The 25,914-nt window shown below is 38.4% G+C and overlaps 1 long non-coding RNA gene and 2 pseudogenes across 1 annotated transcript; 1 reads left to right on the top strand and 2 right to left on the bottom strand.

Moving 5' to 3' along the window:
* LOC143645099 (tripartite motif-containing protein 43-like) overlaps window positions 1–25,914 on the bottom strand; it is a 601,918-nt pseudogene that overhangs the window by 273,698 nt on the left and 302,306 nt on the right.
* On the bottom strand, window positions 6,652–7,167 carry LOC143643402 (caveolin-2 pseudogene; annotated as a pseudogene).
* On the top strand, window positions 17,686–21,444 carry LOC143643401 (uncharacterized). The gene is made up of 3 exons (XR_013156257.1): window positions 17,686–17,779; window positions 19,693–19,790; window positions 20,833–21,444. It is a non-coding gene; the product is annotated as an uncharacterized LOC143643401 (long non-coding RNA).

Raw genomic sequence — 25,914 nt, 5'->3', positions numbered from 1 at the left:
CTATTAAGTTGCAAGTTTACAGCTCTAAGCCTATAAAAAGTCCAAAACTATGGCATACAGGAAAGCTATTTTAATCAAAGGAAGGCCTATGGGTGTGGAACACCTCTGTCAGCTGGAAAGTCACATGGCTGTCATCTGCTATTCCATCTAATCAGAAGGTCACACCAACAATTGGGTACGTCACACCTCCCTGGAGGGAATCTAAACTTTCTGCCCAACAGTATTGAATTAGGACTATAAGAAATGGCTGCCCCCACAACAATGGATCAGAATTAAAACATGGCTTTTTTAGGGGTACATAATAGCTTCAAACTGGCACATTCTCTGTGGCTTATTGGGATTTATATATACTCTTGATGACTGAAGTGTCGAATATATTTGGAAAACCCAGAAGCAGATTGTGCCGCTCACTTGCCTCCTCAACATTAAATTTGCAAAATTTGCTTCAAAGATGTGACTCTTTACCTGTAAGTACCATAAAAGTTTTTTTACTATTACATTGTAGTAAGACCTATTACTCATTCTAGAAGATGAGGAATACAGATTCAGTTGAGCCTTGCTTGTCGTTTTACATCACACATTTCAAATTCATTCAGCACCCACTATTTCTTAAGCCTTTTCCTACTTGATGAGATAAAGGGATAAAAGCTACACTTCCTGCCTTTACGTACTCAGCACCAAACAAGGAAGACTGTCCAGTAAATGGAATCAGTAAGAGCCAGCATTAATTGGTCAATAAAGCATCAATATGAGATCTGGATAAATATAGATGAAAATTATGAATTTAAAATGACAAAATAATGTTATTGTTTAAATAACTATCTCTTTCCCTTACCATTTTTCTAATGTATATTCTTTGGGAGCTGGTAATAAAGTTATAGTCATATATGATATATACACAAATTAAAATTAGTCATTATAATATGGCTGGCTCACAAGAGATTCACGTAAAATGTAGGATGATTCCTTCCTTTCTCTATTTCATCTATCACCAATATTTCCCCTTCTCCTAATTCCAATGAGAAAGCTTCTTGTAATACACAACACTTAGAAAGATAATATATTAACGTAAATAAAATTCAATAATGTAATTATTCAACAAACCATAAATGAACACTCAAAGAGAATATTAGGCAACAATTCCATTTACAATAACATCTAAAAGAATGAAATGCCTAGAACTAAATTTAACCAAGGAGAAGAAAGAATTGTACCCTGAAAATTATGAAACATTACTGAAAGAAACTAAAGAAGTCTAAATAATGGAAATATACTCCATGTCACGGGTTGAAAGATTACATATTGTCAGGACAGCAGTACTCTAACACAAATGTTCTACAGACTAAATGCACAGCAATCCTTATAAAAATTCCAATGATGTTTTTGCAGAAATGAAAAAGTAAATCCTCAAATTCATATGGAATTGCAGGAAGTCCCAAATAATCAAAACAATATTGAAATAAAATAATAAAGTTGGTAGACTCAACCTTCCTAATTTCAAAACTGAGTACAAGGCTACAGTAATAAAAAATGTGGAAGATGCAAGTGTTGTTCAATGGTAGAATTCGCGCTTGCCATGCAGAAGGCCTGGGTTCAATTCCTGGCCCATGTATTTCCCAAGAAAACAAACAAGGAAAACAAAGGAAAAAACAAACAAACAACAAAAATTCAATAAATGGTGCTGCAACAACAGGATACTTACAGGGAAAAAGAAGGAAATGTGACCCCCCCCATATAGCATACAAAACCAACAAAACTGGGTGGCACTGAACTAAGAAAAGATAAATGAACCAATAATAATAACAATAATAATAATAATAATTCAGAGTCCAGATAAATGCACACATCTAACGTCAATTGATTTTGATGAGGATGCCAAGACCATTCAAAGGTGTCTAGACTTCTATCTCTTCGGCAAATCACGCTAGGACAAGTGGATAATCACATTCAAAAAATGAAATTGTATGCCTACCTCATGTCATACATGATAATTAACTCAAAATGGACCAATGGCATATATATATATAAGCTAAAATCACAAAACCCTTACTAGGAGAAAACATTCTTCATGACCTTGGATTTGGCAATGGTTTCTACGTTTTGACACCAAAAGCTGCAGCAATTAAAGAAAAATAGATAAATAGGAGTTCAATAAAAGTGAAATCTTTTCTACAAAGAACATTATTAAAAAAGTTAAAAAGACAACATACAGAACAGGAGAATATATTTCAAATCACATATCAAATAAGCATTTTGTAATTAGAATATTAGAAAATACCATTGACAACCAAAAAAATAACAGACAACCAATCAAAAGTGGGCAGGGGATTTTAATAAGCATTTCCCCAAAGAAAATATTCAAATGGCTACCAGACACATGCAAAGATGTTCATCATCGTTAGTCACCAGGGAAAAGCAAACCCAAACTACAATGAGATACCAATTTACACCCTCTCAGATAGTAATAATAATAATAATAAACAAAAACTGTTGGTGACAATATTGAAAACAAGAAAATTTACACACTGCTGATGGGAATGTAAAATGAGTCAGCTGTGGAAAACAGTTTGGTGGTTCCTCAAAAAGTTAAACACAGACCAAGAAATTCCACACCTAAGTATGTACCCAAAAGGGTTGAAAACTGATACTAAACAGGTATATGTACACACATGTGCACGTAGAACTATTCACCTCACTCAAAAGGTGACAACAGCCCACATGTCCATCAAGAGATGAATGGATAAAGAAACAGTGGTACGTCTATAAAATGGAATATTACTCAGCTCTAGAAAACAATGAAGAACAATGAAGAGCTAGACACAAACAATCACATGTTGTATATATTTTTTATAAGAAATATCCAGGATAGGCAAATCAATTGAGACTGTAAGAACAGTCATTGACAAAGGATTAGGAGAGAAGGGGGAGCTTTTACTTAATGGGTATGGAATGTTCTGGACTGATGAAAAAGTTTTGAAACTAGAGTGAGGTGGTGGTTGAACAAGAGTGTGAAAGCACTAATTGCCGTGAATATTAAGCTTTAAAATAGTTAATTAAATGTTATGTGAATTTCACCATGATAAAAAAGAATGACATGTATAGCACTTGAAAAGTAAAAAGTTAACTTAAAATAGATAATAGATCTAAGTATAAAATCTAAAATTTTGTAACATCTAGCAAGTTCTGATCAAAATGACACAAATGGGCTTATGCCACCTCCTCCCCATCATTCTTTTTTAGAATTATAAGCATATTTCTACAAAGGATGTCTTTTTTACTAGAAAAGTAAATATTATTCCCTTAAAAATATGTAAAGAGAAATTCGTTTTGTAGATAATTGTCTTTAAACAATGCATCTCCTCTTTAACGTACTTATGGTGCTGTATGCTTATTGTAAACGGATTTGGTTTATTTTATTTATTATCAGTGTATTTAAGTTTTATTTAACTTAGCGAGTTTGTACAGGATTTGTGGTAACTTTTAAACATTTGAGTGATTCTACTTTGCATTTAATAGTACAATATGAATTTTCCCTTTAAAAATTAATGTGTAAATTGAAATGACCGAATCCCTTAAGGTAGTACATAAAGACCTCTGCCTAGGATAGGGTGGGATCCTTGCAGATGAAACCCAATATCCATGGTGTCAGGGGGGAAAGACCAGGGCAGAGGGTCGCCTTTGGAGGCTTCTAACCTTGAAGGTCGGGATGCTCCCGGTCCCCAGCCGCCCCTCGGGTTGACGCCGCAGCTTGGTGACCTTCCTTTCCGAGCCCGGGTGTGCGGTGAGGCTCTGCCCTGGTTCCCGCGTCCACGCGGGTCAGTGGGGCCCGGGCTCCCACTAACTGCTCGGGGCTGGAGGGGGAGCTGCCATTGCAGGCTTCGGTTACTCGGAGCTGGGAGCTGCCTCCTTTCAAGGCGGCCGGCCTCCCGGGAGATTCCGAGAGTTTTGCTGAGGATGCTGCGGCGCCCACGCGGAGCTTCGAGGGCCGTGGCCGGGTGCGGTGGCCTCCTGCCTCCTGCCTCCGACCTGGTGGCTGTGCCGAGAGGGGAATGCTCAGGGGGCGCTCTCGGGAGGGGCGGCGCTTCCGGGTCCGGCCCCTGGGAACTTGGGGAGCTGCGCATGCTGTCAGAAGCGGGAAGGAAGACGTTGGTATTCCTGGATTTAGAATGCGCTGTGCTCAAGGAACCCAGAAGCGTCCTGTGTCCAGAAGCGCCTGGCGGTGCCAAAAGCCCTTAGCGGTGTCTTAACATGCCGGGCGGGAGAGGACGGCGGCTCTTGCTTCCTCCCAGGGCCCTCATCTACCTTCACGTCCCCTCCTGGAACAAAGGGCGGGAGGTCTGAGAGGTCCATCAGGAGGGGCAGGGGCTCCCTTACCCGGCTCCTGGCTCCTGGCGCCCAGGCTCTGAGGGCTCCATGAGCCGCTCTCTGGAGTCTGTGCCTGCTTCTTGGCGAGGACCCAGATGCGCCCCTTTACTCAAGATGTTCAGGGGAACTAACTCAGAGGCCCCGCCCCGTGCGGCAGCGCGGAGGGAGTGCGGGAGGCGAGTGGGTGGTCCCAGCGCGACTTTTCTTCCCTTTTGAGACCCTGGCCACAGGCCCAGAGCAGGTATATCTATGACACACAATATTTAGTGAAAATCGGAGAAAGGCAAGAGTTGCAAGGTATTTTCCTTGTAAATCATTTTTATATAGCTTAGGTCTACTTATATACCCAAATAAGAATAACTACATTATAGACTTTTCAGAATTGTGTCTGTCCTTGCCAGTATGACAAATCCTTGGATATATGTTTAATCATTTAGATCACCACTTCCAGGGGAATTCCATTCACATAAATCCTCTGAATTTTAGAACTGAGAAGGTGCCAGTTGAACTGGATCCACACCATAAATTTGAGGTAAAACCTCTCTTCCTGAGTCATCAGAAATAATGAATTCTCAGAGCTCTAAAAATACCATTACATGATTTCAAAAACTAGAGGTATTGACTTATTTTCTGTAATATGTACATGAAGTCTTAATGCCGTATAGATATTCAAACTTATAAACACTATTATCCTGCTGACACTTCACAGCAGGAAAAACTAAGCTAAACTTAGTGTTTATTCAACATAATGTGTCTCGTTTTTATATTAATTCCTATACACGTTGTTAAAGTTGAATTTTCATATCAGATGTTTCCACAATTGTACAAACCACTCAGTAGTTTCAGTTCAGATTTTATCATTATATTGAGATCTGAAGTATCCTGAGTTACCATGCCTATTTATCATAAGAATTTAGCTTGATTTTAAATGGCCTTCATGATGCCAATAATTAGATTCTGACAGTTTTTGTACTCTAGTAGGGGAAGAAGAAATCTTTGAGTTTTGCTCTTTTTACTTAATATTGTTTAATAAAGCTGATAGTTCCACTTCTTGTATATGAACATTATATAATTGAAAAATCATAGAAGGCCTTTAGTGTGTGCTGTTTAATCACTTGAAATTCTGTACCAGCTGTGTCCTTGCTCAAGAACAAGAAATAAATGATCCATGTACTCTGAGGTAAAACGTGTCTCAATTAGCAATATCAGGAAATAATTGTTACATTGCTCTACTTTATTCCTGTATATAAAGATGTTTAGGAATATTCAAACTATTTCCCATCAGCATAATATTGCATTAAGTACATAAATATTTATAGTTACAGCAGTATGTAAATTATTGTGTTAATATATAGATTATCAAAATTCATTAATGTAAAATAAGAGGACTGTACTGCAGTAAAATTTTGGTACTTAAAGTAGAAATAATCTCAAGTAATTAGCAGGGTAAGAATTGCCAGTTTATAGCAGGAGATATGTAAGATTTTACTTTGAGATTTTGAATGACTAGTTAAATATCTTTTTTTAAAGTGGGGAAGGGCAATTAGAAAGTCTACTATAGATATTGAAGAAATCTCCTTGACCCCCTAACCACCAACAACCCCCATTAAAAGAGCCAACATGTGCATACATGAAATCTGAATGGGCTTCGTACACAATTTGATTCTTAGAAATAAAAATAATCTAAATACAAATTCATTTTGAAACTTATCAACACTGTTCAGAAATAGGGAAACCATATGTATCCTTGCTAAAACTTAAAAGGTTTATTAAATGACTGGATGTTGAATATTTATACTTTGAAACAAACAGCCAATAGGTATTTGAAAAGATTATGCATAATTTATTAAAATAGATATTTGATTAATCAAATGATTTTGGCTAATCATCATATTGAAACGGTTTTAGAAAACATTTTAAATACAAGGTATAACTATAAAGTCATGAGACAGATCGACTTTTAACTAACACAACAGAATCTATGTAGCCAAATGAGTGGTAGATCATGAAGTAATAAACATGAGAGCCTTTTCCAAGGATGCTGCAATGGCCTAAGGCAGTTTTGAAATTTCTCTTTTGCATCTACCTTGAAGAGGATATGAGTTTTATAATGTAATCATTCATTAGCCTTGGTCCCCAGTAGTATCCCAGTTCAATCATCCTTTATATTATATTCTGACAATTTTGGAAATAATTTATTCCTCATTCAATGAAGATTTGACACTGATGAGGATTATGAAAGGAACATTAATTCACGGTCTGACAGTACATCTGGTGTTGAGGTGATCAGTCATGGCTCAGTCACAGGCTGACAGAAGAGAAGATGCGTCCTATGCTTGGACACATGGGACAAGGGCACCAAGTGTCTCACTCTTCCATGCTGTCTGCACTGCCGACAAGACCGTTAAGCATGTCTTTACAGACTGCATTAGAATCCACACGTGCAGACAGCTGAGGGTGGCAGAGAATTCCTGCACCGAAGGCCAAGGGAATCCTCAGGAACACCACGGAGAACTTGTAGATCACACAGTCGCTGATTTCAAAGAGGGCATGGCTGCAGATCCACATTTGTCTAAGGAGTGCGTAGACACGGGCTCGGCGATCACATCCTCGAAACCCAGCTTGTGATGCGAGTCGGCCAGTGAAGATCCCGGGCCATGCTCAAGTCCGCGAACTTCTCGGGACCACCGTAGTACACGCCTCTGTGGCGACTACAGGCATCGTAGTCCAGGAATACCTGGTCGCGTGCCTTGGTCGCCAGCCCCATCTCCACGCGGGCTGCGCGGCATGGCTCCAGGACAGTCGCGGCTTCCGCTTCTTTGGGCCCCGCCCCGCCTAGACCGTCCTTCCAGTGCCTCGGCCACTTCTGGGGCTGATCCAGCCTCTGGGTCAAGGTTCCGGCCAGAGCCCCGCCGGGTAGGTTAGGGACGCAAGGGCTAGACCCTGTGGTGAGGTGGCTTCTGTCCTGCCTCCTGCTCCACCCACTGCTGACAGCGTCCGCAAAACATAAAATATCTCTTTTTGTTTTTTTCTATTTTCCTGGTTTCTGGTCTCTCCATCTTCATCGCAAGCACAAGGAATTTATTAACCTTCTAAATAGATAGTCTGAAGGACACCAAGAACGTAACAAGAAACAGCATATTACATATTTAGACACAGCAGGATTGTAATGTGGGGTTCGGTGTAATAGACGACACAACTGTCTTCGGAAGTAACATTGAACACCTTTTCGTATAGGAATTCCTTTGGTAATAAAAAGAATACAAGTGTGCGGGTTAAGGGTGGGGAAGATGTAAAACTAGGTTTCTTTGAATTAAAGAAGCTGGAAAGAGACAGGAGAAGGAGTTTTACTCTTCCAGAAGCTAGAGATCTGCATTATTTGGGGAGTGCAATGACATTTTATACTAAATTAAGCCATTGGGACTAGGTCAATAGATATTTTTATTTCAGTGTCTGGGACCCAATTAGAATTACATTGTAGATTTATGACTGGCAACCTGTGGTGATTATTTAGTCTGCATTTTCTTTTTGAACTTGAAGTCATTCTGGAATTCCTCAGTACTGGTCTCTTTACATAAATTTAGGAAGAAAATTTCATAGAGAAACTGTGGATATTTAACATTTTAAACACTTTCTTCTAAATTGAGCACCATGGGAGGGGCTCACCTCACTGCTCATTTTGAGTTGAGGAGAATTTTGGCACATGGTGTCATGGGATTGCAAGACAGGACGAATCAGCAGCAATGATAGCTTGTATTCATCATTGCCGATCTACAGTCCCCTCTTTTCCACCATGGAGACTCCCCTGTATAGACTAGACTACATCATCAGCTCTCCATTCCTCTCTGACTTACAAATGTATTCGATGATTGGAGAACCCTAGAGAGAGAATGGTGGCATGAAGATGTGTAAGGTTAGTATATTTATTTTCCTATGACATTCCCTGCAAGGTTGCTTGGGTCTGGAAGTTTCCTTAAAAGAAAATCATGGCACATTGAAAGCCTACTTTATATGACTCTCTTTCCTTGTAAGTTTCAGTTATCTTTCACTCCATTTGTCCTTGGGTCTAGGGGAGGTGACAGGTCTGCAGGGGTAACCCTGCTTTCTGCACTATTCTGTAGAGTGTATATACAATATTGACCCTTGTACATGAACATGGACCACAATGAAGAGAAGAGGCTCTGATGATAAGAACCCAGGGTGAGGTTCTCAGAATCATGACTGAAGGTGAGAACTTCTGTCCACCCTCATCATTTTATTACACTCTGTCATGGAAAACACTCAAACTGAGAGAGAGAGAAAAAAAGACAAATTAGGCAATCCCATGCGTGAGATGGAGAAATTACCTGAATATTTAAAATGGAGTGGGTAGGAAACTTCTGGATTCTGAACTTAGAGAATGAAGTGGAGGAAAATTTGTTGCCAGGCTTTCTCTGTGCTGAGATAATCCTTCAAAACTTCGCACATTTGCAGCTGTTTTGAAATTTTTTGCTTACTTATTTCGTTAAAGGAAAGTATCCTATCTGATTCCTCTTTTTGTGGTCTGCCTCGCATACAGTAGGTTTTGAGGACCGAATGAATGAGAGAAATTATTCAGGTGCAGTCAGGCAGGAATGGAAATGTGCACCCGTGCATGGTACTTTCTGAATGCCTAATAAATAAAAAAGTATAAGAAGAGAAAGGCAAATGGATAACTCAAGTTTAGGGATATAGCAAGCAAGGAGAGAAAGAAAACAGTGAATAGGCACTGATTCAGACAGAGCCATCCAATAGAAACAATAGAAACATGAGGGGGATACATATGTCATTTTAAATTTTCTAGTGGCCATAATAAGAGCAGGAAAAACAAATAGGTGAAATAAATTCTAATATATAATATTTAACCCAATGTGCGCAAAATGATATCCATTCAATAGGAAATTATTACTAAGAATAACTAATGAGATATTTTACTTTCTTTTTTCATGCTAACTCTTAGAAACCAGTGTGTTTTACCCTTATAGCACATCTCAATTTGAACTAGTCACATTTCAAATGCTCAACATTCACTAGTAGATAGAAACTACTCTATTGACAAAGCAGGATTAATCAATCATTTAAATTATTATAGTTTTTTTCAATACTCCTGAACTCTGAAGAAAAGTGACAGAGAAGAGGAAGGTAAGGGTGACAAGTGGAGAAAGAAGGAAGGGCAGGAAGTAGAGGGGAGGCAAATCGAAGCTCCCACCCAGCTCACACCTACCAGGTTTTGCTCCTTAAACCTCTGGGTCCTTCTCTCCCCCCATGGGTGGTTTCCAGGTTCCCCTGGTCAGAGGAAGCCCTGGGATAGGTGGGGCCATCCTGGTGAGTGCCACGCACCCTCGAGTACCCTGTGCCAATCTGTGTATGAGCAAATTCGTTTATAATAAAACATTTATAGACTTTGCTCTTACTCTATGTAATAGTTTAATAGGTGGTAAACCCTTACTGCATAAGTGAATATTCATAGTAAAAGCCAAATGAAGACCTTTGTGTAGATGCTGCATTGAAACTTCACTGCGTTAGAAGTTCCCCATTCTCACCCAAACACTGCTTTCCTCTCATGTAATTCCTATTGGCATCAAGCACCAGAGGAAGCACATGTGGAACTCTCCTCCTGTGGATGCGTTTTCTAGCTTTGCATATTCATCAACTCCTGCCCTGTTTTGTGGATTTCCTTGAAGAACTCACATTTTATCTCTAACTCTCATGCAGAGAAAATCATCTGTCTAGCTCAAACCCAGCCCCTAGGCTTATAATCTTTTAACAGGCTTTGGAAGAAGATATTCAGAAATGTTCACAAGGATTACTTCTCTTTTGAAGGAAATTTCTTAATGATGTACAATTATTTTCTCCAATTACAAGTGCATTTTGTAGAGCCAAGTCATGGTTTCTGAATTTTAGACACTAAAAGCAGGTTTTCCCTATTGAGGTGCTGATTCTGTCATTATTGCTCCATCAAAATGTGAATGCCACTTCCACACTAGTCTGCTATGACATAAAATGTATGGCAAATGCAGTGTATGTTCTGAAGTGGGTTTACTGAAGGTTCTTGAAGGGGCAAATACCCAGAGTCAGATGTTTAGAATTCCAAGAGTGTAATGTAAGTGAAACCACAATCTAAAATTATGAACATTTTAGTTAATCACATGGATTGGGATAAAAAATAGATACATATTTACCTCAGCAGCTCTATACAGAATTACCTTCACTTAATAAAATAGTAAATGTTGTTATAGAAGTTAGGGTGTAGTTTAGCAAGATGCAAACAAGATGAACAGCCATTTTGTTGGTGGAGAAAGCAAAGATAGAAATCATTTCAATCTCTCCAAATATTAGAAGATAAGGAGAGTGTTGATGGTCTGCCTCTGCTTATGTATTAATATTTAAGAGGAACAGACACTTGCAAGAGTATAACAGCTAGCCAAGAGTATTTGAAAATTCTCATATACATCTAAAAGCTTTGTTCAAACAATAGATTAGATTTTTTCTAAAGCTGGAATTTCTGGCTTACAATAATGCATATTTTTAAGTTTTAAAAATTGAGCACTCTGCCTGGAGTGAATGTATAGTCACTTCAAAGTTCATCATTTCCACAGGGCTTTTCTCATCTCCTTTTGCAAGGTGGGGTCTGGGCATGCTGGGGGCACGGTGACTGTCCTCTGTTATCCTTGCTGGTTTCTGCAGGGCAGCTGGTCTGGTCTGGTCTCTGGACTGGTGTTGCAGGGAGCGTCAGGCCCCACCTGGCCTTCGCCATGCCATGGCAGTGCCCCGCTGCCTGCTGGCTGCTGACCCTCCAGTGCCTCTGGCCATTGATGGCCCCTCTCAGCCTGCGGCCTCAGCTGGTCTTTGTGCCTTTATAAAGAATGGACTCTCTCCTATGTCAGTCTGGGACTCCTGTACCACACATTGTCTTAGGGAGCCATGAGGGCTGGGTCTTCTGTCTACCTTCCTCCCTCTGCCTCTTCTGTGCTCTTTCCCACCTTCTGATAGGGTTCCTGAGGGACTTCTCTTGGTTTGAAGCATCCCCCATGCCATGTCCACAACCCCTGATTCCACGCCTCATGTCCATCTGGGTGGTATCACCTCGCCACTCCCAATTTCAAACCAAGAGGGGAAAACAGGAGTGTGTGTGCTGGTGTCTTCAACACACCTTTCTTTCCCCCTTTCCACACCATCCAGGGCCCAAAGAATTGTTTCCTTCCTCTTCCACTTTGGTGGAGCTTCCCTCTTTACCTTTCTCCTCTTTAGGGACCCTCAGCTTCCCCACTCAGGGTATTTACTTTAGACTATGAATAAACACTCTGCATTTGAGTCGATAGTCCTGAGATTTTATTCTGCAAACATAAAACTTATTTGGAAATTGGATGAAAATAATTTGAAATCCAAAAAAATGCCCACTATTCCCTATCCAATTTCCATTTTTACCATTATGTTCTAAACTTCTAAGAACTCTGTCTTGTTCTCTGGTTGTTCTCTTCTCAAGATATCTTTGGTTGTTGTTTTAGTTAATGTATGCAACATCCTCTCAGATATTATTGAGGATATTAATTCACATATTTTAAATGCCTTCATATTTCCTCTATTCTTCTGGGAGCCCTTTATCCTGATGGCCCTTCGTTATCCACCTTTCTTCATGATGAGGTTGTTCTCTCATGTCCGCACTTTGGATGGAGTCTCAGTAGCATTGGGTTCTGGTGCCTTCTCCCTCAGTATTTTTGCAAACCTTGACCTTCCTCCACTTGTACCCTCTCTCCCCATTACCACCTTATTACAGCAGGAGGCAGGCACCCGTGCACCCTGGTGCTGTGTAAGTGGAGATGGGATTAGCAGCCCATAGGGACTCCCTAAAAATAAGAGGAGAGATTTCAGGGGTTTAATAAGCATAGCACCTGAGGGACCTAGAGTTGCCCTGCTGGCTGTTCTTTGAGGCCCAGGAGGGGCGCGGGCTGCTAATTCCCAGCCTCCCACCTCTGTCCTCTGCTAACCACAAGGTTTTCTTCATGCTGCAGAATTGACGACTGAGTAGGGGTGTCAGTTGCGTTTTGGGGGATGCTGTGCTGTTCCCATTACGGTTCACCTCCATATCTGCACCAGCCTTGGCAAGTCCCTCAGCTGCCTTAGTGAGTGAGAAAAGAAAGCAGTCCACTCCACTGCCCAGCTCACAAACTAAAATCCTGCTGCTTGCGCATTTAAGCCCCAACTCGGAGGCCTCTGCTCAGAGTTAGGATTCGCTTTGTTCTGTTGCGGACAAATTTCCACCTTCTTCCAGGAGGGCTCATCCATTTGGAAATGCTTGATGTCTCTCAATGGAAACAAAACATTCCTTCCAATTCTTCAAAAATTTAGCACTGTTGATGGAATCCTTCCAGGTTTTTGTTTGTTGGTTATTTTTGTGCTGGTACAGATAGTTTCTTTCTTTTGCATTTCTTTCTTTGATAATTTCACTGACAGCCAAATGCCCATCTTTGGGGGTGTGTTAAATCTGGGAGGAGCATCCGAAAATATATTCAGTCTGACCGGAAATGTAAAAAAGAAAAATCTAAGCAATTGGATCCCAGATGTAATCTATTTTATTGCAAAGATTAAGATGCATTTTGCCTTGATCCTGGGTCTATAGTGCAGTGGTCACCTTCGTATTTTCAGTTGCCAATTGGTGGGAGCTTCTGAAGAGATTTCAACAAAGCAATGGATGTGGTGACAGCAGAAAGTGAAATGGGGTAGGAATTTTAAATGGGGCGAAGCAGTTGAAATTAGAATATGGTTTCTGAAAAAGCAGATATAAATCCCATGGTTTTTTTTGGTTCATTTATTTTAAAACTAACAAATACATGGTTTACCTGACCCCTTACCTACCATGGAGCTGTGTGGGATGCACGTGAAAACTAAGAACTTCTGTCAAGTGACCAGAGATGTGCTGTGTGTGCTCTGCTGTAAGTCTGTGGGGCACGTGGTTAACAAACACTGCTCTATCTACTGGACTGCTGAGCAATACCGGGCAAGCAATGGCTGGGAAAGAAGTTTGAACCTGGGGACCCACCATCTCCTGGATTACTGAAGCAAGAGAGGATTTGTGTTCACTCAGGTAACATACGTAGCAGATATTCACAGCTCTGTGTGCCAGCAGCTGGGGATACATTTTTGAACTAAAAAAAAAACAATGCCCTCTCACTACAGAGCTATCATTCTTACCATTTAAACTTTTGTAGCTTTGTGTTGATCATAATGATAATGGCTGAAATTGTGATAATTCAGTGTAAGAGCAAGGTAGGCAAATCCATTAATTTCAGTTATAGTTATTGGCAGCATAACCATGATTGCCAAAAACATAATCTAAGGAGATCTGTTAGAAATTCTAACCAATAGCTAGAATAAAAGTATAGTAGAAAGAAATAAGAACTACTATCAGGGCACTTAAAATCTGAGACCAATTTTATTTTGAAAATTGATCAGGTGGTATAAAATTTGAGATGCAGTTTCCTCAGTTTTATTATTAAAAAGAAAATTTCTAATTTTAGGATTTTTATTCTCTGGTTATAAAAGTATTCTAGATTTGACAATTAGGCTTAACTAAGAAAATGCGCTGGCTCTTGTGATCCCTTCAGTGCTGTTGTCTGACATTCTCTGCCCTTCTCCATCAGTTAGGATCTGAACCTTCAATAGCAGCTTCTCTGTTGCTCTGTTTACAGGAGAAGACACTGAAGTGAATGAGGTCTGTATGGAAAAAGACACGAGAAAACCAGAGAAATCTAAGCAGAGAAACCAGCATAATCCAAACATGGGAGGTAAGCAATATCTGTATCCCTTAGCGCCAGCTTATTCTGTGGGAGCTGAGGTCTAGAAACTAGATGAACTACGAGCCTCTTGGGGTTTCACACAACTCTTATTATTTAATACATAGGTGATATTAGTTATGAGAGAGGCACTGCTAGAAATGTAACAAAGGTTACTCTAATATGGAACTTAAATGCCTGCCTGAGGGATTTGAATTCTATCATTTATTGAGTCCCGAATATAAATTGAACACCAGAAATAAGAAAGGGAACTTAAAGTACGTCCAATTCTCAAAGAAGTAAAGTTTTTTGATGGACTCATATGAACAAACAATATTAGAGATATTCATAACCTCTAAGAAAAGAATCTAAATAGGAGAATTTGAATGCTAAAGAGCAGTAAGAATTGTTTTGATTATTTAAGAAATATATGCTTGAAGATATAACTTTTAATATTCATCATCAACATAATGGATATCTACTGTGTGTGAATAAATGTTCAGGGCACAAAAATACAGAAACAGACAAAAAAGAAAAACATTTCTGCACTCAAGGAACCTTTCAGGTTAACAGAGTAGACAGGAAATCAACAAGGAAAAATTGTTAAATTTGTAGCAGGATAATTTGTGATAAGGGATTTGAAGAAAATACAGCTGGAAAAGGAAATAAGCAATGCAGCTTTAACATTTAACTTTAAGTGTGGTGGTGAGAAAATACTTCTTGAAGATAAAATTTGGGAAGATATCTGAAAGAGGTTAGAAACTGGCCAGATGGCTATCAGAGGAAATCACTTTTTACATAGTGAAAACTAAACTCAGCACACTCTGACTAAACTTATTTCCCCACTCCAAACTTCCCTTCTCCTTTCTAAAGACTCTCACATGTGAAGGAGTGACAGCAGATAAATTTGAAGTCAGCCTGAAAAGTTTAGTATGACTTAGTAATTAGAGTCTGGTAAAGCGTGCTACATGGATGACACTGTGTGTGCAATAAAACAGACATAAGGATGGATTCTCGCTTATTTGGAAAAATGAAATTTAATTAGACTGTGGTATATGAAGAGAAGGGACCAAGTGGGTCATAGATTAAGCTAGAGTTAAAGTAGGTGTCATATACTGAAAGGTCATCTTGTATATGCTAAGAAGTAAAGTATATTCTGAGTATAAATGAAAGCCTCTGAAGGATAATAATCAAAGAAGGAATAGGATCACAATTTTCATCTGTGAAGTTTGTTAGGATGTACTGTATAGAGAATTGAAGGGAAGAGTTTAAAATGGGAGCCAGGGAAGCAAGTAGGAAGCAGTTGCAGGAATCTTAAAGAAGAGAGCAGAAATGAACTGATCTCAGATAATGAGAAGCTAATGAATGCAGGAAATATTCATTATAATTGAGAAATGTCAGAAAATAGTAACTGGTTGGAAATGGAATGTTTCAATGGTAAAAGCAAGAACGAGACACTGGTTCACTGCGAATCACTCGGTTAGCAATGGTGGAGGCAAAGCTGGTTTGGGCTCATCGTCAGAATAATTATAGTTTGAGATATGTTGCATTTTAAGTTCCTGTGCGATATCTAGGAATTATATTTTATTGAATTGAAGGAATGAAGGTGGAGCTAATGCAAAATATTTGACCTAGTCATGGAAATTTACCATTGTCAGTATTTAATCTATTCATCTTGAAGTAGGTAACACACAATGAAAGTTTTCAGAAATGAAAGAGTAGTATTTCACCTGAAAACTTTACTCTCTTAACTCTTTAAGCTTTCACTGTGTGAAACAAAAACTTGAGTCATCTTTTTTGGTCAGACTGGGAAAAAAACTGGTAGAAGTGAGTTGCTAGAGGGAAACCAGAGAAGGAGCTGTGTGTGGAGCCAAGGCTAGCAAGTTTTATAGATGGAAGGATTAGGTTTAGTAATATGGACATAAAAATAACCCTTGGAGTCAACAAAGCAGTTTCCTAGAGAGATGAGATTGGTTGCAGTAACTTTTTTGGAAAGGAAGAGAGATTTCAGTGTGCTGATGAAATTTGAGATTTTGACAGAGGAATTCAGTGAATGTGTATATGTGTTCAAGAAACTTACTTGGGGGTAAAATTAACAGGACAAAAGACATACAAAGACATTGATTCAATGGTGGATGTTTTGTTTTCAAAACGGTGGGCAGAAATAGAAAAAGTTTTAAAGTTTTCAGAAAAGTAAGGAAAGACAATGCAAAAAGTGACTGAAATTAAAAGAGAGGGAGATGATACTGGAAGGTGGTTGTCTGTTGAACAAGGGTTCCAAGGACTTCATGGGTGTCTAATAAGATGTGAAATGGGGAGCCTTGGACAAGAAGAGTCAAGCTGCACTCCTGGAGACAAGTTTTTGTTACCGTGCAATCTGTGGACTAGGAGATAGAAATTTCAGAAGGCCTTATCCTTGAAGAAATATCTACTATTATTTCCTGAGTGTGGTGAGTCAGTCTATATGGTAGATATTTGAGGATATTTCTGGCTGCAGTGATTGTGGGAAATTGGAAAAGACAAAAAGCACATAATAATACATAGAAAACTCAGCCTAACCATGTGAAAAACCTAATCCACTTTCACTTCAGGATGCTGTGAATCTTCGGAGAAAAATGATCCATGCTGAGTACTCAAAGGTGTGCCAATTGCTCCATGAGGAAGAACTAAAGTATTTAAGGAGGCTGGAAATGGAAAAGAAAGAATTTTTTCAACTGCTCAAGGAAAATGAAGACTGTATGGACTTAAAGGGGCAGCTCCTAAGAGGAACGTATGTGGAGGAGAAGGAAATATGCCATAAACCCGACATGGAACTTCTCCAGGTAAGGACTGAAGAAGGGGAGTCAGGGAGCTGCATGGAAATGATGTTGCTCTCTGCTTGTGTGATAAAGGTGCTGCCTGTCACTCTTGTTCAAAGTTCACTCTTTGTTCCAAGAAGAACAAAGTTTTGTGAAAAAGTGGAAGTAACAACCCCAGAGAAAATTCCTTCTAAAAATCTCCCAAAATATATTCAGTCCCTGAACTACAACAGGGAAGCCAGTTGAAAGATATGTGTCTGGACTTGGCCATATGAGTAACTTGGGAATCTACACTTTATTTCCTCTTTCCATGTCCTTGACAACAATTGCTGTCATCTTTGGACTCACCCTTGAGAATAAGAGTTCATTATGTATTTTGTGGTAAATACTAAGAAAACTTTATCTTTTCTCATTCTCTCCCTCTCTCTCACTCTCTTTTTTTCTTATAGTTCTTTTGTATTGGCTGGAATGGTACTGGTTGTGGGTTGGCAGGTTATGATAGATATCAAGGTCTGACTGAGGCTTGCGTAAGATCAACCTCCAAAGTAGCCTCTTGGCTCTATTTGAACTCTCTCAGCCACTGATACTTTGTTAGAATTCTTTTTCCCCTTTTGATCAGGATTAAATTTTTGATCCCATGATGCCAGGGCTGGATTCATCATTATGAGTCATCTCCCATGTCGCCAGGGAGACTTTCACCCCTCCATGTCATGTCCCATGTAGGGGGGAGGGTAATGATTTCACTTGCAGCGCTGGGCTTAGAGAGACTGAAGCCACATCTAAACAACAAAAGAGGTCCTCCAGAAGTAACTCTTAGGCATTTGTGTAAGTAGTTTAAGCTTTTCTGCTACTTACGTAACATTCACAAGAGGAAGCCGCAGGATTGAGGGCATGGCCTATTGATTTGGGTGTCCTTAAAGTTTGACACTTTATCAGGGAATTCCCTGATGGTATGGTTTAGAATTGATAGTTTCTTATTCTCTCTCCCCTCCCTCAAGGGACATTGCCAATATTTTTTTATTATTTGCTTAATATACTCCAAGATGTATGCAGGCATTATGATAATTTATACAGGATTAAAGGACCTCTTTCTTAATCTAGGCTCTCTGTGTTTCACTTATTCAAATGAGCTAGACAGATAAGTTGAGTTAGTTATGCACTACATAAAATTTCAGTTCCAGGCCAAATGAACCTTTCTTCCTTTGGTCTCAGAAGTATGTGTAGTTCTAAAAGATAAACACTGTATTCCTTACCCCTGTGTTCTGAATTACTTTAACCCTAGCCCTATAGGATTCACTCTTATCTCTAAATATCAGGTGATATATCTGGTGTGTATATATATATATATATACCAGAATGTTATCCAGAAATATTAATCACCAGTCCGTACTTAATGTGTCTGCTCTAAAAGCTTACACTCTAAGCCCCTGTTTTCTTATACGCATTTCTAAAGGTGACCATACTATTGTTGTTCTTTTGTTTCTGGCTTATTTTGCCTCAGCAAATGTCTCAAATGTTCATTCTAGGTAGATTATTTTTGAATCTATTCTCATAGTTTTTGCCATTCATCTGGAAATTTTAGTCTATTTAAATTGATCATGATTACTGAAATAATTTGATACATTTCTACCACCTTATTCTTTCTTTTTGTCCACTTTTTCTGTTTCCTTTTTCCCCATTTGTTTTCATGATTTGTTCCTTATTTGTTTTTGTTTCTTTACTAGTTTAAACACTGTGTTCTTATTCTTTTAATGGCCAACTTAGAAATTTTAATTTAAAATTTAAAGCCAATTTTTACCCTCCTTTAAGACATGTACAAAAAGGCCTTATATCCAATTTTCCCATCCTGACTTCCCATACTATTGTTTCTCATTCTCTCTTTACAGAAATTTGGGAAGATGTTACAAAAAAGTTCAGTTGTAAAAACTGTGACAGTGATAGGTTGTTGGTGCTAAAGTGGAAACATAATTTATTATGATAATATAATCTCCCTCTGAATGTATTTATCCTTTATTTTCTCAGAAGTCAAAGAGTTTTTGCTGTTTAGCCACAGGTAGATTTTATGGGGACTTTATTTTCAAGGGTCTATATAGAGGTTGTTTGAAGATAACTACCATTCCTGTTAAATTTTCATAAGTGAGAATATAGTTCAAATCAAGCAAGGATTTATCTGGGAGAGTCAGAGGATTTATTTGTGCAAGCAGGGTGAGCAGAGGGAAAATGGAGGATCATCAAGAGCTTTGGGAGTCCATATATAGCAGATGGCCGATTCCATCCTCACATAGAGGTCCTGTGCAGTGCACTTAGGGACGTTGCATCCCAGGCAGCAGGCTCCCTGCCTCCCCTCTTGAACCCTGGTCTTTCACTCCTAGGTCGGCTTGTGGATTGAGACACTGAGCATTTCAGGGGTGAATGGTGTGGACTGAGAACCAGAGGGCCCTTCTTGAATGTCCTCCACTACTTCAGGCTGCTTTGCAGAACCCTGTAGTTGGAAAGGAGGAACTAGATATAGTCCTGGTTGAGAAGGGGAAATGTTAGGAGGTGTGATTGATTTTGATTTGTTTTTAATCAAATGAATAGACATTTGCTGCATTTTCCCGTGTGTAGAGTTATATTCATACCCTTGAACCTAACTGAGGATTTTGAAGAATCATCTACAGTAAAACACTGATATAATCATTGGGATGAAAATTTTGGGCCCAGAAAGAGTAACTGTGTCCTTTTTCCCTTTTCTGCAGGAGTGAGTAAGTGCAGCTGCACATGCCTCAGCCCAGGAACCCAGAGCTCTGTTCATGGCCCATCACTGGATTGATAGACAGTCTCAGCCGTTACCAAGGTAACAGGCAACAATTTGTGGAACAGCCATAATTTCTCTTCTATTCATATTCCCCCATGGGTAATCTTTACCAATTGATCAATCTATGGTTTCTTCTTAGGGACCTTTGATAAACAAATGTTCCCTTATAAGACAAGAATATACATGTGAAAAAACTAAATATGTGAGATTGTAATGAGCTATATAGACAGCAAAGTATAGAAAAACTATTTCTATAAACTGTATCTCTGTATCTGCATGCTAATATAGTGTTAACTCTTCAGATGAAATGTAAATTTTCATCTATGTTCAGTACAATTTAAATTTTATTTAGTGTTTTTATTTTTGGATTGTTTGATACCTAAAATGTTTGAATATTTGCTTTTCATCCTTTTGTTAAACTTCACCAGACACAAAAATACCTTGAATGATGATGAACCTAATTTTTTTTAATTTTACATTTTAAAACACTTTTATTTGCACATCATAGTTCAAAATTATGTAAAAGTATAAAACAATTGTTTATAAAACAATTACAGGATTTATCCCTTTTCTTATTCAAAATAGGTTCTGGCATACAGAGAATTCTCATAAAGAAATTATGTCTTAAAATATACATATATATTTTTTTCTTTCAGTGTTTTTTCTCTGAAAGTTGTAGAGAAAGATCCTAAAATCTGAGGAAATTGGTCACTTTCAGAACTAAGAATTACTGTAATCATTATTACTGCCATCCTTATTATTATTTTACATTTAGTGAGGAGAGATGCTGGCTAATTTCATTACTGACTGTCATTATTAATATTCACCAATTTGAAATGTACCAGAAATAGTCACAGAGATCTTGGCATTATCCCTTTTCCTTATATATTCCAAGAAAATGCAAGATTCCTCCCATTTGTCTGCTTAAGGGTTTGACCAAGCACTTGTAGATTTCTAAAACTGTTCTGCTATCCTGTGCCCATATTTCCAGTTATAACATAGTACCCCCAGACGCTATGGAAAACCCCTGTCCAGCAGGATTTTATAATACAATTTTAAGACTGTTTTCTTCTTTCTGCAGTGCGAATTTCCTTACATCGTGAGAAAATCATCTGTCACATACCTGTGTTTGAAGATCTGGGACCTTTGCTCTTTAGCCCTGATCATCTTGATGTGGCCAATAATCCAACAAGCTCTAAGTACTTTCTTGCATGGGGAGCCGAGTGCTTCACTTCCGGCAGACGTTACTGGGAGGTGTGTGTAGGAAACTGTTCAAACTGGGTGATTGGATTTTGTGATGATTCTTGTTCAGTGAGGAATGATGTGCTGGTTAACTCCAAGGGAGTGTTTCTACTTTTCTGTATCAAAGAGAATCTCTTTACGTCCTCACCACTCTTATCTCAGCATGTAGAATGGCCTTTGGTATCACGTTGGGGTGTTCCTGGATTATGATTGTGGTGCAGTGCGCTTTGTTAATGTGAACCACAATTCCCTCATCTGTAGTCTCCTCTCATGCTCCTTTTATTACCCTCTCAGACATTTTCTTTGCTCTGGAGCCACATGAGTGGTGATAGCTCAAAAACTGGCTTCATGTATTAGGAGCAACAACCCCTCGGGAAGCTGCTAGTGCCTTTTGATCATCTTAATGCCATCAACCTTCATGAACCACGTTCACTGCTGACAGTGGTAATAATATTAGCTCTATGAAATTGTTTCAATTTCTTTAAATAAAGATAATCTCTCTTGGAGTTATGTGCATGTTTTATCCCACATCTTATCTTTTCAGTTGATTCTCATGGGAGCTGGAGTTAAACATATACCTTGGCATATGAATGCACTTAATGAGTTAATAATGCAAGAGCACAGAATTTTCTTTCACCAACAGGCCTAGCATCCCCATTCTCCTGGTTTTCCATCTATAACATCCATTTCTTCATGAAGTCTCAGTTTAAAACTTCTCACCTAGGGAACTCTTCCTTAGGCTCCTGGAATAGATTAAGTTGTGTGGACTCAGATCCACTTTTGGATTTCTTTGTAAAGCTCAAAATGTAATAGTGGGCTCCTCTTTAATTCTGCAAATTAAAGGAGGAGAAAGCTGATATCTGCCCTATGCAAAACTCAAGTCCAAAAAAGTAGCAGAAGACAAGATATAATTGACATTTAAGAAATGGTTTATTTAGCTATAATAATAAATGAGCAAGATACTTAATAAAAACATCTCTGCCATTATTTAAAAGGTTACCAACACAATAGGAAGTGTATTTAGTATGAATTTTCAAATTCATAGGCTCAGCAAATAAATAAAGCCTGTTAAAACTGAAGCAAAGCTTAAATTATTTGTTTCCTTTGCTTCCATCACAAAATAATCTTTCTTAAAATATATTCTTAAATCTAGGATTCTGTGATACTACCTTTATAAGAAGAATTAATACTAATTTTAATATTCAAGAATAAAAATAACTAGTGTTCTTGAAAATTATACTTGGTGCAGAGAATGGATAGCAACTAAACATACATGGCTTATTCAGTCCTTACAAGTATAAGTGAAAGAAATTACTTATTCCCATTTTTCAGCTGAGGCTAATGAGGCAACACTCCATTTAGAAGGCTAGTAAGTGGAGGCACTGAGGTTTATTTAGTCGCACAAGAACAACATATTCATGTAAAATATATTTATAAAAAGTTATCAATGTAATTAAAATTTCTACTATTAAAAATATATCCAGGGAGCAATGGGTGGTTCAGTGTTAGAAAGCTTGCCTTCCATTTGGGAGACCAGTGTTCGATTCCTAGACCTTGTAACCTGGATGACATACCCCAGACCTGGATAATGTATATCCAGCCAGAAATGTAATGTGTATTCGGTCAATCCTTTCCCTACCTTCACTCCAGAAGTGCTATTCAGGGATAGAGAAACGATGAGTTTGGCAACTCTCTTTCCCCACCCAGAACCTTCCACTCATGGAGTAGAACCTGAACACCAGTCCAGCGGGTCCCTTATATCCCCACCAAAGCTTTCTCATTCCATGTTTCAAAGAACAAACCAAAATACTAGGTGATACCATCTATGTCCTCCAGTGCAGGGCTGTAGAACAAGGATGTCACTGCATGAGAAGTGAGCCACTCTCCCACTGCCAGCTCCTGTGCCATGGCTCAGAGGTTCTATCACGGGTGAGTGGCAGAGTATACAAATGGAGAACCTTGTTCAAAGCCTGAAAGTACTGCTGTATTTGGAACAGATCATGGAAAAGAACACCACTAAAGGCACTGTTAAAAACAATGGAGATTCTGGTTGCAAGCAATTAAGAGGGAACATGAATCAAGGGACAAGTGTAATGGCAAACCAAGTGGAAGTTAATGGAGAGAATCAGGGAAAGAAACAGCCAGGATCCCTCCTGAGAGTGCACTCATCCCTGGGATTCTTGAAGGTTGTGTGCCCGGTACCAGGCTGCACCCGCACTGAAGCAATCAAAGTGAGATATAAACAGATTTGAAAGTGTTCCCTAAACTACCCACTGATCCATTATTTTTATTATTATTGTTTTATATTTCAATTATATTTTTATACTCCCCAGTTTATTTTGAAAACAACTTTTTCTGAAATATATCCAAATGAATTTGTAATTATAGTTATCTCAAAGTACACAGTAAATACCTAGAAATGAAACACTGATAAAAGAATACTTAGCATATTATTTAAGGAGTTCAGTATATTAAAATTCTCTTTTTCCAGCTTCTTAAACTATTTTTTGCCATCTAAGCCAATATATAACATTTGATCTTTAGGTTATTCATGCATATAAAGCTGACACATTCATCAAAGTGAGCATAAAATAAAACAGCATAGACTGTCGTTTCTGGATATAATAAAATTTTCCAAGGCAAAGTGGCCCAAATGGGACCAAAAAGCTGACTTCCTCATGAAATAATCTAGGTAAACAAAAATTAAGAATAATACTAAAGAGCTACATCAAAACTCATTCTCTTTCCTATTTTCTTAACATACAAGTGTGCACTCTGAGTATGTGTGACTCAAAATACTGCCAATCAAGACTGTGAACTCCAATGACTAGGGGTGGTATGTAATTCAATAACGTGCTGGGGTAAAAAGAGAGGAGGTATAGTTGAATATAGGATATTTTTCCATAAAGTTATACTTACTGGCTTAATAAAGTAGATTTTTAAAAGTCTTAATGGGCTCAGATATTGATTTGGGCCAGAAAGTGATGATTTAATTATTTATTAAGATCACAATTTAGCATATAAGAATGTTAGCCATCACTGGATAGTACCTTAAGGTTAAACACTGGAAAAGAAATGATTGTTACAAAACACACAAAGCATTAGATTCTGTGGTGCTACTATTTTGCTTATCTCACTATCTTTGTAATTAGGGCAAGAGGTCCAATTTTTTTAAGATTTAGTGTGTCCCATAAGCTTACTGAATCAAAGACTTTTATTAGTTCTTCTGTCAAGCACAAGGCTGATTTTCCATCTACAATTATATTTTAAGGTAAGAAAAAATAAGTCAATTGATAAAACATTGTGGCCTTGAGCTATGAAGCATTACACTTGTAATACACTCATTGATTGAAAAACCTACAACATCACTGTAAAGATGCTAATCATTGTTGGCCTTTAGCCATGAAGGAATGCAACTTTACTGTGACTTCTTCTCCAACAATGCTTTACAGCACCTAACACACTGCTGATACATAGCCTCAACAACGTGGGAGCCATTCCCATAGTAGGGATCTTCACTTATAAGTTGATTTTGTGAATCATAGCTCCCAAGTACTTCAATTTTTGCTTTGCAGTTTTTAATTTCATTATCTTTTCTAGTCAAATCTCTCAGATTGCTTTGCTTCATACACAGTATATAATCACGTGTGGCAAAGTCTTCTTTGGTCACCCGCCAAGCAACAGGATTCATGGAACATCATGCTTCTTTAGGCAATTTTCCTTCAATAATCAGGAGGGTTTCCTATCTCATAATTGGATGTTGTGGCACTATATATTATATGAAATATTTTGATCTGTTACAAGTTTTCTGCAAACTGCTTCTGTAATGGGCACTAATAAATGTTACCAAGAAATGCAAACATCACCCACTTGGGTGACTGAGCTGCCATCTTCTCAACTTCAAACAGAGGTTCAGAGTTGATCCTTATTAAAGCAGTCCATGATATTCCTCTGCTTGCAGGAATATCAGGAATTCTGGAGATGAGGAAATTGAATATTTCCTCCTCTCTCCCCAGTCCCCCAAAGGGACTTTGCAAATCCTTTTTTTGTTCTCTGCTCAAATTATTCTGGAATATATTGGGGTATCGCACTTTTATAGCGGGAAGGGCAGTGAGTTCACACTTGATTTCTATTAGCTAAAGAACTTAAGTTCAATTTCTGAACACTGAAAACTCAGCTGCTCTGTACAAAGGGCAATCCATAGAAGCCAAACTTAAGAACAAAATCACATTCTTCTATGGTGGTCTGGAAGACTGTGCATATGCCCAAAGTTGCATCTTCTTTGAGTGACCAGAGCTATTAGTCTATGTCTGAACATGGGATAAATGAGAAACTTCTTGAACTGTGAAAACATTTGCGAAGCCTCAATTATCCAATAGTAAACGGAAAAAAATCTAGTTAATGGGGCTTAAGCATAACTTTGAACAGTCAGTGATTTATGCAGGCTCCTGGCTGGCTCCTAGGAAGCCAGGCTTAAAGAAAAAAGGATTAAAACAAAAATTAAAGGAATAAATGAAAATAAAAATCTATAACCCCAAGTAATATAGTAGTCGGTAATTCCAAGTAATCCTAAATATACAGTTCATTGCAATACTAGTGTTTATATAAAAACTATCGTAAAGGGTCCTAGATTTTAAAGTCTTATAGCAGTCACATATATTCAGGAGTTGTAACTGTTATTTCTAAATTCTGAGATACTAAGCTGTTTGTATATAACTTGGTCATTCCAAGAAACTTTGGGTATTTATGTGACAACTGACACTCAGATTTAGAGCTCTAAAGCTATGAAAGTCAGCATTATCCCATACAGCAACTGTTTAAAAAGTAGAAAAAGTGATCAGTCTTTGACTAGAATTATGAAAGAAGCTGATCTGGATAAGACTAAGGTAAATCACAATACAGGGTAAAGGATGATATGGTC

This window comes from Tamandua tetradactyla, chromosome 8, assembly GCF_023851605.1.
Source record: "Tamandua tetradactyla isolate mTamTet1 chromosome 8, mTamTet1.pri, whole genome shotgun sequence".
NCBI classification, from domain to species: domain Eukaryota; kingdom Metazoa; phylum Chordata; class Mammalia; order Pilosa; family Myrmecophagidae; genus Tamandua; species Tamandua tetradactyla.
The sequence above is the reverse complement of the archived record's forward strand: the minus strand, read 5'-3'. Positions and strand labels throughout refer to the sequence as shown.